We start from the raw sequence: 12,246 nt of genomic DNA, 5'->3' as shown, positions 1-12,246 counted from the left end.
AGAGAACAGGACAAAACTGCTTGTGCTTAGTACTCTGCCAGGCCTTTCCATATGCTGTCCCAAATAAAACCCTGGAGGCACTGTCCCCATCTTAAAGATGAGCAAAGTGAGACTCAGCCAGGAAGTCACTGGCCCAAGGTCAGGAAAGTGTTAGAACTGGGGTTAAAATACGAGTTCTTGCTTAAACCAAAACCCACTTTATTTTCTCTATCCCAAGTTGCCTCCACGGGAACCAAAAAACAGTCCATTTTTTTCAGTAACAACACATTAAGTGCGTTAAATGACACAGTTAATATTTTGGAAAGTGGGGCGCCTGGGTGGCTCAGTCAGTTGAGCGTCCGACTTCAGCTCAGGTCGTGATCTCACAGCTCGTGTGTTCGAGCCCCGCGTCGGGCGCTGTGCTGACAGCTCAGAGCCTGGAGCCCGCTTCTGATTCTGTGTCTCCCTCTCTTTCTGCCCCTCCCCTGCTCATGCTCTCTGTCTCAAAAATAAATAAAAACTTAAAAAAATATATTTTGCAAGGAAATGTTTTGATTATTCAACTTACATATTTTAGAACAGGAAATGTATAAGTAAACTAAAAAAAAATCAAATGTATCTTTAGGTGAGGCCGAAGTGATGTGAGAAAGAACGGATAAAGTCACCAGCAAAGAAACATTCCAACGTACACGTTTCACACCCACCGTGCTGCTTATTTTAAAGCTAGAGAAAATCTTCGGATGTTGAGGCAGTTTCAGTCGGAAAAAGGATGAGATGTGCCTTTAAGAGAACTGTGATTTAAGGTTTGTCCTCAGGATAATTTCCAGATTTCCAAGTGGAATTTTGAAGTGCAAGCCCCTTCTCTCCCAAGATTTTCCTAAATGCTGGGACCCTGAACAATCTATACGAGGAGCACCGAGGAGACTTCATCATCAGTAGGGGATTCCGCAGGGTGTGGAAGTGATTCTGCCACACTGGTTGCACTGGGGGAAACTGTGCTTCTCAGACCCCTTTTCATAGCGTCCAATGTTACCTTTAAAACAACTGTCGTGGGCCTGAATTTGTTATGAGGGTCAGAGGAGCACAGGAGGAAGCGTTACACTGGAAAGGAGGAGAGAAGGGAGGACAAGGCACCTTCCCAGACCGCGCGGACCAGGCAGGGCGCCAGGCCCCGTCAGCAGCTGGTCCCCACCGAAGCCCGGGGTGCAGCCCCTGAAGATGGCTCGGGACGCGGGGCACCTGGGGCACCGCAACTGGGGGACCCGCACCTGGAGGCACCTGCACCTGACGGGGAGCACCAGACCAGGGAGCACCCGCACCAGGGGGCGTCCTAGACCCCGGCGGGACACCTGCACCTGGGGGACACTCACCAGGGGGGGCGCCCGCACCAGGGGGCGTCCCAAACGCCGGCGGGACACCTGCACCTGGGGGACACTCACCACGGGGGCACCTGCACCAGGGGGCGTCCTAGACCCCGGCGGGACACCTCCACCTGGGGGACACTCACCTGGGGGACACCCGCACTTGGGGGCGTCCCAGACGCCAGCGGGACACCTGCACCTGGGGGACACTCACCTGGGGGGCGCCCGCACCAGGGGGCGTCCCAGACCCCGGCGGGACACCTGCACCTGGGAGGCATCCGCACCTGGGGGCACCCGCACCAGCAGGCGGGAGGCGGCGCGGTCCCAAGTCGCCGGCGGCGGGGTAGCGCCCAGGGGCCTCCGGGACCGCCGTGGCGGGCTCGGGCTTGCATCCCAGCCTCGGCCTCCCCGCGCGGACGGCGGAACGACCCCCGCCCCCCGCCCGGCCCCCACTCTTCTCACGCGCTTCCCACAAACGGCCGACGCGTCGGGGTCGGGGCGGCGGCAGCACAGCGCCGACCTCCGCCTCTAGAGGAGACGCGCCAGGCCGGCCGCACTCACCGCGCCCGCACTCACCGCGCCGCCCGCGCCCGCCAAGGACGCCGCCGCAGCCGCCCGGCAGCTTCCGCCCGGCGCCACACAGCCGCCGGCGCCCACCTCGGCCGCGGCCGGCGCAGGCGCTCTGGGCCGCTCCCGGGCCGCGCGCGCCGCCTGGCCCCCGCCGCCGACGCACGTGACGCGCGCCGGCCAATGGCAGCCCGAGGCGGCCTGGGATGCGGCGGCGGGCCGCGGGAAGGCCGCAGGATCCCGCCTCCCGGCCCGACTCGGAGGTCGGCGGCAGCGGGGAGGGAAGGCAGGGCCCGGGTTCGGCCAGCCTGTGCCCGCGGGACGGGGAGCCGGAACCTGGGCCCCGCCCCCGAGCTACCCCGCCCCGACGGCCGCGACTGGCCCACGAGTGTCCCAAGGGGCCCGCACCTGCTCCGCCAGCGCGCGGCGGATGGGGTTCGCCTGCGTGTAGCAGAACCCCCAAATCCCAACACCCCGAGCCTTATCGCAAGGCTGCCTCCCCTCCAAGAGCAAGGGGAGCTCGGGACCCCAGGGGCCCAGGCTCTCTCCGCTCTGTCCTCACGGCTTGGCTTCCTACCGCAAATCTGGGGGAGCTCCGGCAGTCACCTCCTTGATTTAGAACGGGCCTTCCAGAAGCCCCTTCCAACAGCCTCTACCCACATCTTACACACTTAACCTTAGCAGCTCACCCAGCTGGGAAATGGAGTCTGAGCACGTTTCTGCCCGCGGTGAAATCTCCTTCCAAAAAAGAGGGAAAGAATGCTACGTCCTGGTGGGTGGGTGTGTGTTGTGTGTGTTTAAACGGTGCGGGTGGTCCTTAGAAATAAGTCCTCCTGGATGTGAACAACTTACTAGGCGAATACATGCTCTGTGGCTGACCTTGTGCTGGATGCTTGCATACATCTTCCCATTTAATTCTCAACAACCCTGCGAGGTAGGCATGATTACCTCCGCAACACCGCTGATCAGGGATGGCAAACTAGAACGCAGATGGCTTTTACGTACACCAGATGATCTGGTGTGGGCGGCTCTACAGTGCTACAAACACATGGGCCCAAGTAATACAAGTTTGTGTTGTTAAATCAACAAGGCCACCCAGCTCTGACAAGATCACTCCTCTCTGCAGCTCAGGAAGCAGGCCTCACATAATACACCAATGTAAAGATATTACCGTGCCAAAACAATATAGTGAGATTGTAGAAGGAAACGTTTTTGATGAACAGTAGAGTCTAAAAGAGAGTTGAAAAACTTGAACTTGATTTTCCTCAAGTTTGTCAAAGGGAGAAGAGTGCCCACACTATGGTTTATTAATAAGTAACCAGACTGGTTTAAAGGCCTCTCCAGGAGCACCTGAGTGGCTCAGTGGGTTGAGTGTCTGACTCTTGATTTCATCTCAGGTATGATCCCAGGGTTGTGGGATTGAGCCCTGCATCAGGCTCCGCACTGAATGTGGAACCTGATTAAGATTTTCTCTCTCTCTCTCTTTCTCTTTCTCTAAAATAAACATACAAATAAATACCTCTCAAATATTGTTGCTGCATTAAACTTTGACAATTAGTGGGGAAAGTTAGACATTGATCTGCCTGTAGGGAGCCCACAGTCTATGGGGAGAAAGACCAGAACACAATCTGAACTCATCAGGACAACCCTGGGTGGTGTAGGAACATGTGAGAAGGGCATCCAATCTGGAGGGGAGGCAAGGAACAAGTAGGGAGTCATCAGAGAAGGCCTCAAGAGATAATTGAATGGGGGTCTTGAAAATTGAACTGGAGAGGACCAAGCTAAGTGTAGGGAATAGCAGTACAAAAGTATGTAGGGCAAAAGGGTGTCGCTTATGTGACTGCTGGGTTTGAAGAGAGGACTAAAAGAACATAATAATTAGGTGGTGCCCTGCCGTGACAGGTCACGTATGCACATAACTGGTCATGTATGCACATAAGGACTTCGCATCCCTATGGCCACTTGCAGCCATTCCCTCCTCGATTTGGGGGTTTCTTTACTTTGTGTGTAGTCTTGGTGGTATTCCTCATTTAGATACCCTCTGGTATCCAAATATCCAAATCCATTCCTAATTTAGATACCCACTGGCATCCAGCCAACAGACGGGCAGTTGACTCAAGCTCAGCCAGGATCATCTACCAGCAGTGAGAGGGAAAGTCAGGGGTTCAAACATCCCCATCTGAGAGCAGGCAAGGGGGATGCCTTGTGGGTCCACGAAAAGCTTACAAAATTGCATGGAAACCACAACCGAGGGTAGGGGTTATGTGTGTGATGTTTTCCTCAGCCAACGCAATAAAGTCTCATTACTTCATTTTCACACCTCAGAACTAGATAGGAATAATTGTATTTTAGTCCCTGGAAAGATGTATTCTTTACTTACTTTGATCATACTTTCTAACCCCAAATTAAATACTCGGTATTTTAGGGGCGCCTGGGTGGCGCAGTCGGTTAAGCGTCCGACTTCAGCCAGGTCATGATCTCGCGGTCCGTGAGTTCGAGCCCTGCGTCGGGCTCTGGGCTGATGGCTCAGAGCCTGGAGCCTGTTTCCGATTCTGTGTCTCCCTCTCTCTCTGCCCCTCCCCCGTTCATGCTCTGTCTCTCTCTGTCCCAAAAATAAATAAACGTTGGAAAAAAAATTAAAAATAAATAAATACTCGGTATTTTAAATCAGCACTGTTGGGGAAAGTCTGGACTATGTCAACATCATTTCTCTATGACAGTTTGAATGGGGTGTTCCACCAAAACAATTTTTTGAGTAAGATGTGCAAAGACTGCCATCCAATTTCACTCTAATGCCATGTTCAACTGACAACCTTCTTGGAGTTTTTTATTGTGCTGTAAGATTGATTGCTTTGATGGAGGTCATGACAAGGGTTTTGTGGGGTTTTTTTTTTTTTTTTGCCCTTGAGTTATTCTAGATGACCAACTCTAGAGCTATTTTATTTTAAAGATGAGTCACTCGTTGCCACAGATTTGGGGGAAAGAGAGAACAAATTAGCACTGTGGAATGTCCTCATCATGTGGTTCTCTGAGTAATTTAATTTCCAGTGGTACCCACTTTTTCCTGAAATTGTATGGAAGTGTGCTATAACAACATGATGTAAGAGGACATACTTAGTGACAGAATTGACAACACAAATAAATCAACGTGATCAGAGGACCAGGGACAAGGACCAAACCATAACGGCCCGTAATAAGAGGGCAGGTGATCTCGCCACAACCCCATCACTCTCAAAAACAGTACTACTGATGGGGCGCCTGGGTGGCTCAGTCGGTTGAGCGTCTGACTTCGGTTCAGGTCACGATCTCGCGGCCCGTGAGTTCGAGCCCCGCGTCAGGCTCTGGGCTGATGGCTCAGAGCCTGGAGCCCACTTCCGATTCTGTGTCTCCCTCTCTCTCTGCCCCTCCCCCGTTCATGCTCTGTCTTTCTCTGCCTCAAAAATAAACATAAACATTAAAAAATTAAAAAAAAAAAAAACAACAGTACTACTGAGGCTGAGGGCAGGAGGCTCCTGTTGAGAAAGTGGCTAATCCTCACCGCAGCGGGGAAGTAAGTGGGGGCACAAGCCCGGCTGGCCTGTCTCCAAGAGCTCCTGTGAGCCTTGAAGTCTCTTGAATGAATGCTTGAGTGAAGAAGCAAAAGTGAGGACGACATCCAGATGCTGGGGCTCGTCTGCCAGCGATTCTCAGCTCTCAGCACAGAGCCCTGCTCGCTGTGGGGTCCCCACCCCATCCTCCTGCTTGTCTCAGCTCCCCCCAGTCCTGCCCCGCCCCGGCGGCAGCTTAGCCACAGGCATGTTCTCACGCACTTAGTGAGTGTTTATGGGATGAGTGATTGATGGTTTGAAGAAACCAACGTAGAGGAATTGAAGAGGGAGCTCAGTTACAGTCCAACAATCAAAGCAGCCGGTCTGTGCTCCGTGCTCCACACACTTAGTTCAGTTCATCTTCACGATAGCCCCACAAGATAAACATGTTATCATTGCCTCATTTTACAGGAAGAGGAAGCTCAGAGATGCACCAGAGCTACCTAATTAAGTGGAGGAATCAAGGTCTAAAACCCTGAACGGTCTGATTACAAAGCCCATGCTGTTTTCTGACATTCCCTTATAGCCTCTGGAAAGTTCACAGGAAACTCTGGTCACTGTATAGGCATGTGCACCCCTGACACATTTCTTGTGGGTGTTTATCTTCCAAGAGGACAAGGCCCACACCACAGATTGGGCAGGACCGCGGGGGCCAGCGGGAGCTCACTAACCTTCCACATTCCTTCAACTCGGCCCCTGGAGAAGGAAGACAACAGATGGTCAGCAGGCTGCTCACTTCCCCAGCCATGTGGCTTTAACTAAACAGGCTGCTCGGGATTCCTAGTGGCCACAGGGTCTGGCATGTTCAAGTTCAGCGAGAGCCTGATGCCTGCTTATTAAATCTGCTCAAAAGGCAGCCACCAGGCCACCATACCAATACAGTGGGAGACAGAAGGTACTAGAAAGAATGGTGGGTGGGCAGTAGGAAGTCAGTTGCAGTGCACCGTTTTTATTATTAATGTGCGTTATCGAGGGGAGGCTGGGAAGGGCTCCATGTGGGTACTTGTGCAAGTAAGCCAGTCCTGACTAAACAGAACAATCAAGACTGAATTTTTATTTTTTTATTAAAAAAAATTTTTTTTTTCTTAACGCTTATTTATTATTGAGAGACAGAGAGAGACTAAGCGTGAGCAGGAGAGGAGCAGAGAGAGAGGGAGACACAGAATCGGAAGCAGGCTCCAGGCTCTGAGCTGTCAGCACAGAGCCTGATGTGGGGCTCGAACTCACAAACCGCGAGATCATGACCTGAGCCGGAGTCAGACGCTCAACTGACTGAGCCACTCAGGCACCCCAAGACTGAATTTTTAAAAGAGAAAGGGTGTTCTAAGTGAGGGCAGCAGCGTGGGGCCTGCTCCTCTTGCTTTCTGACAAATGCACCCCCGCCCATGGCAGCTAATTACCACCGCGCACGCCATGTGTCAGGTTTTCTTAGATCCTCGTCGGTTTTGAGGTACTTTATGAAGCAACTACTCCACTGGTTACCAACTTTATCAGAAGGCTGCGTACTGGGGCGCCTGGGTGGCTCAGTCGGTTAAGCGTCCGACTTCAGCTCAGGTCACCGCGGTGCGTGAGTTCGAGCCCTGCACCAGGCTCTGTGCTGACAGCTCAGAGCCTGGAGCCTGCTTCGGATTCTGTGTCTCCCTCTCTCTCTGCCCCTCCCACATTCATGCTCTGTCTCTCTCTGTCTCAAAAAAAAATAAATAAACGTTAAAAAAAAAAAAGAAGAAGTCTGCGTACTATTATCCCCCTCCCCGGGTGGGTCATGTTTTGAAAGGTATCTGAAAGCAAGAATACGCTTCTTCCCCTGCCCTGCCACCCAGCCTATTAACTGGACAGCCCTGGTTACATTATTAAATTCATATAATTCCATTTAAAAGCAAAGAAACATGGTTTTGGTTTCGTTTTGCCTTCTAATCCCCAGGTCTGCTTTTTAAGGGTCCTATCTCAGTTCTCTGTGGACCATTTCCTTACCTGAAAATGGCGATGGACGGGGCGCCTGGGTGGCTCAGTCGGTTAAGCGGCCGACTTCGGCTCAGGTCATGATCTTGCGGTCCGTGAGTTCGAGCCCCGCGTCAGGCTCTGTGCTGACAGCTCAGAGCCTGGAGTCTGTTTCCGATTCTGTGTCTCCCTCTCTCTCTGCCCCTCCCCCGTTCATGCTCTGTCTCTCTCTGTCTCAAAAATAAATAAACGTTAAAAAAAATTAAAAAAAAAAAAAAAAGAAAGAAAATGGCGATGGTCAAGTAGGTCAACAGCACCTACCTCGTTAAGGAACTAGGGAAACGTGAGCCTGGTGAGTGAGAGCCTGGTGAAGATTCATTCCTGTTGTAGCTTCGCATGGGCCAAAGTTCCGTTCTCCTGGCTCACTGAGCCATGCAGGTCTCTGAGGCTCCCTGGGAATCATGGGATCCCATTCTTGGTGTCCAACCCGGTCCGGTTCACCCTTCTTATTTTACAGATGAAGGAACTTAAGACCCAAGTGGAAGATCGTGACCCCACTTCTGCCCTTGATCTTGAATTTTATGTCAATTTATGCACAGTCACAAAGAAGCAGTTAGTGAAAACAAGGCCTGGAGCATCCCAGAAATGCAGAGAAGCCCAGAATGGCAGGGGAGGAGTGGTGGCCGACTAGGGGAGATGGGAGCACGAGGCTGAAAAGGCAGGCAGGACCTGAATCACACAGGACCTGCTGGGCCAGTTTAACTTTGGTCTCTAGTTCAGAGGCACGGGGAAACCAATGAGAAATGATAATTGTTGGTTGAGATTTGGAAACATCTGGACAACCATATTTTAAATTTTTTATCCATGTGTTTGAAATAGTCCAACCATAGGTTTAAAGGCATAAACTGTTACTGTGTAAACTTATAGCAGGAAATTGATCTGATTCTAATAAGGACAAGAACCAAAAGCAATGGGCTTAACCAGACAAAAGAGATCGTAGGTTGGATGTGGACGGAGATCCCTGACCTCAAGCATTGTGAGCAGTGGACAGGTTGCAGAGAATGACCCGTCCTGGAAAGCAGCTGAATTCTTAGCAGAGATCATTGGGAATCAGACTTTTCAAACTGAACTGTGCAAGATGAAGATTTAAACTGAAGAGCCAGAGCGCCTGAGTGGCTCAGTTGGTTGAGCGTCCGACTTCAGCTCAGGTCATGAACTCTGTAGTTTGTGGGTTCAAGTCCCACGTCAGGCCCTGTGCTGACAGCTCAGAGCTTGGAACCTGATTCTGATTCTGTGTCTCCTCTCTCTGCCCCTCCCCCACTTGTGCTCTGTCTCTCTCTGTCCCTCAAAAATAAATGTAAACAAAAAATTTAAACTGTCTGAAGAGCCTTTAAAATGTACGGTTGAGCATCCAACTCTTGGTTTCAGCTCAGGTCATGATCCTGCGTTTTTGTGAGTTTGAGCCCCGTGTCGGGTTCTGTGCTGGCAGTGCACTGTGTCTCTCAAAATACATCAATAAACTTAAAAAATAAATAAAATGTGCTTTTAATATTGGGGTTCCCTGTTTGGTTTTCTTTTATAAAAAAATCCTGAGGAATGAGGGTGGGGAGTCTGAAAACCACTGGATGTACAGTGTGTTCCATATCAGCTGCAAGGCAGCGACCCCAGTAACACACTGGGACCATCTTCTCAGGGAGAGGGAGGGACGAAGGCAGGGAAAGAATGTGTCTACTCTGCAGAACAGGCAGCTACCCAGGTTGGAGCTGAGGGCCTGCGCAGAAGCCCCCTGAGTTGCCCTAAAGTTACTTTAGCTCATTGTAAAACTAAGATCTCTTCCTATGGGCAGGGTTTTCAGCCACTTTTTAAAAATATTTATTTAGTTTTGGGGAGAGTGCAAGCAGGGGAAGGGCAGAGAGAGGGGGGCAGAAGATCTGAAGCAGGCTCTGGACTGACAGGCTGACAGCAGCGAGCCCTATGTGGGGCTCGAACTCACAAACCACGAGATCGTGACCTGAGCCGAAGTTGGATGCTCCACCTGACGTTCGGTCACAGTACAACAGCCCCCGGTTGGGTTCTTGACATGCCTGGCCCCGGCGGGGGGGATCTTCCAGCCTAGTCTGTGCCAGGTCCCTCCTCTGTGCCCCACTCCCAGGGAGCTCTCACACAACAGACCTGGTCTTGCCCTCTCCAAATGCCTTGATGGCTCCCCACATCCTCCAAGGCCACACTCCCCCGGGTGACACCAGAAGGGCTTCGTGACCTTGCCCTGCCTGCTCCAACACCTCCCCCCATCCCCCATTTCCCTCAGTCCTTAAACCTGGCTGTGCAAACTCGGAGCAGTTTTCTGGATCTGTCCCGCCCTCCCTCACCTTTGCCACCTTGTTCTTCTGGCCGAAAATACCGCTTTTCCTTTCCTCCTTCATGATTCAGCTTGGTTCTCCAACCTTCCTGCACTTCTCCATATGTTCCAGCCCCTGGAAAGGAACGTATCATTGTGATATGCTGCATTTTACAAGGAATTTTTTGCAAAGGCCAAACGGGGTAGATTTGTATGCACTTTACAGACCAGGCTCACGGCGTTGACTTGTCCAAGTTCCCAAAACTCGTTAGTGACAGGACGCGGCGATAAGCCAGGTCCTCCAGGGCACGGCTCTTGCCCTGTCCCTGTGAACAGACCGCCACCAAGGACGTGGGGGCCGCAAGAGAAATCTGTCTGCCCCGTTTCACCCTCATCTGGCCTAGGAGGAAACCTTCTTATGTAGCCCAGTGTTTCTGGCTGGGGAATACATTTTAAGCTCTGAAAAATATCATTTCTCCTGACATTTCTGGAAGAAATGAAAGCCAATTAACCAGTGACTTGGTTGATTAATTTACAACCTAATTCATGTTAACAGCAGATGAAAGAGGCTGCAAACAGAGCTTTTTTCTGATGTTGCAAGGTGGGAGCTTGGGTCAAAGTGTATGTTCAGAACAGAAAATGGGGAGAAAACCTTTCTCTAAAAACAGATGCTAGAGTTTTGATGGAGTCGGTGGTGTGGAGGCCAACGCGAGGGGGCGGGGTGGGGTGGAGACCAGGAAGAACCCACGTCTCCCTGGAGGTTTCCGGGACCACCTGGACCCCGGCTGGCTGACAGCGGATGGTACAGCCTGGGACTTGAGTGGACCAGATGGATCTCTTCCCCTCTGTACTTTACTGCCACATTAATGGGAGCAAAAAGGAGGATTTACGATCTTCTCTGCCGGTGGATGTCTTTCCGTTGACTTTTGTGTCCGGATTCTTACATTTCTTGTATTCCGTTAACAGACAGTTACATGCATTGCTCACTGCCATATCAGGACTGTTTGTAGGCGGTTTGATCAAGTTATGCACGGCCTGGGAACCCCCCCCACACCCTCCCCCCCAGGACAGGGCATGTCTCCCCCCGCGTCCCTGCTCCCCGGTAGACTCCAGGGAACACTGATTTGTTTCCACTGTCCAGCACGATGCGGGGGCTCAAGGTAAGAGGCAGAGCCTACCGGGGTTGCTGGTACTCTCACTGTATTTCTCCCCCTTCCTTCCTGATCTTTCAAAATCTTTCCTTTGTCGCTTCAGTCTCGAGCTCTCTCAGAGTAGGTCTGCTGGCGACTCACTGAACTTCTCCTTTCTGAGCATGTCTCGCTCTTCTCTTTATTCCCAAGGGCTATCCCCACGGGCTGTAGGATTCTGGGTTCACAGTGGTCCTCTGTCCGCGCTTGGAGCGTGCCGCGTGGCTTCCTTCCGGCCGCCGCGGTTTCTGACTCCGACTCTGCTGTCCGAGGCTTGTTTGCTCTACAGGCAAGGGGTCACTCACCTGTCTTGGGGATTCAGATACCTTTTCAGTTTGACTGTGGTGTTTGGTGTGGGTTTCGCTGGGTGGATCCTGTTTATCCTCGACTTCTTTAATCTGCGGGTTTATGTCTTTTGCTAAATTTGGGAAATTATCAGCAGTGATTTCCTTGAAAATCTTTCAGGCCACCTTCTTCCTCCTCTCCTTCTGAGCCTCTAAAGTCTCAGTGTGTGATTTTTGTTATTGTTCGACAGGATCTGCGAGCTCTGTTCGTTTATTCTTCAAGTCTATTTGTTCTTGCTCAGGTTGGGTAGTTTCTTCTACCTCCAACTTCGCTGATTCTTTCCTCTCCTCTCCATTTTCCATTGTGTCCATCCATTGAGGTTTTCATTTGTATTTTTCACTTCTAAAATTTTCCTCTTATTCTTCTCTACATCTTCTATTTCTTTACTTAGACTTTCTATTTCTTCATTTGTTGCAAGCGTGTTCGTATTTGCTCTTTGGAGCATTTTTGTGATGGCTATATTAAAGTCCTTGCCAGATAAAGGGCGTCTGGGTGGCTCAGTCAGTTAAGCATCCAACTTCAGCTCAGGTCATGATCTCACGGTCCATGAATTCAAGCCCCACGTCCGGCTCTGCGCTGAGGGCTCAGAGCCTGGAGCCTGCTTTGGATTCTGTGTCTTGCTCTCTCTGCTCCTCCCCCACTTGTGCTCTGTCTCTCAAAAATGAATAAACATTAAAAAAAAGTTTTTTTTAATCCTTGCCAGATAATTCCGACATCTGCATCCTTTCAGTGTTGACTTCTGTTGGTTGTCTTTTCTCGATGAAGTGGAGATGTTCCTGGATCTTGGCTTAACTGCTGATTTTCTATGATATTCTGGACATAATATGTTATGAGGCACTGTTTCTTATTTAAATCCTTTGTCTCTGCACTTTTCTAACTTCTGTGCACCTTCTATGTCATGGCCTAACTGACAGTTATGTTGGGGGCCCTGGGAAGCCAGGAGT

At 51.1% G+C, this 12,246-nt stretch overlaps 1 protein-coding gene across 1 annotated transcript in view; it reads right to left on the bottom strand.

Moving 5' to 3' along the window:
- The window catches only part of PTPDC1 (protein tyrosine phosphatase domain containing 1), a 63,985-nt gene extending 61,956 nt beyond the window's left edge, over positions 1–2,029 (bottom strand). The window contains exon 1 of the mRNA XM_043566855.1: positions 1,917–2,029. The gene's annotated coding sequence lies outside the window, so the exon portion shown is untranslated. The remainder of the gene's footprint in view (positions 1–1,916) is intronic.
- Positions 2,030–12,246: the final 10,217 nt, after the last annotated feature.

Source organism: Prionailurus bengalensis, chromosome D4, assembly GCF_016509475.1.
Source record: "Prionailurus bengalensis isolate Pbe53 chromosome D4, Fcat_Pben_1.1_paternal_pri, whole genome shotgun sequence".
Lineage (NCBI taxonomy): Eukaryota > Metazoa > Chordata > Mammalia > Carnivora > Felidae > Prionailurus > Prionailurus bengalensis.
This window is presented reverse-complemented; position numbering and strand designations above follow the sequence as displayed.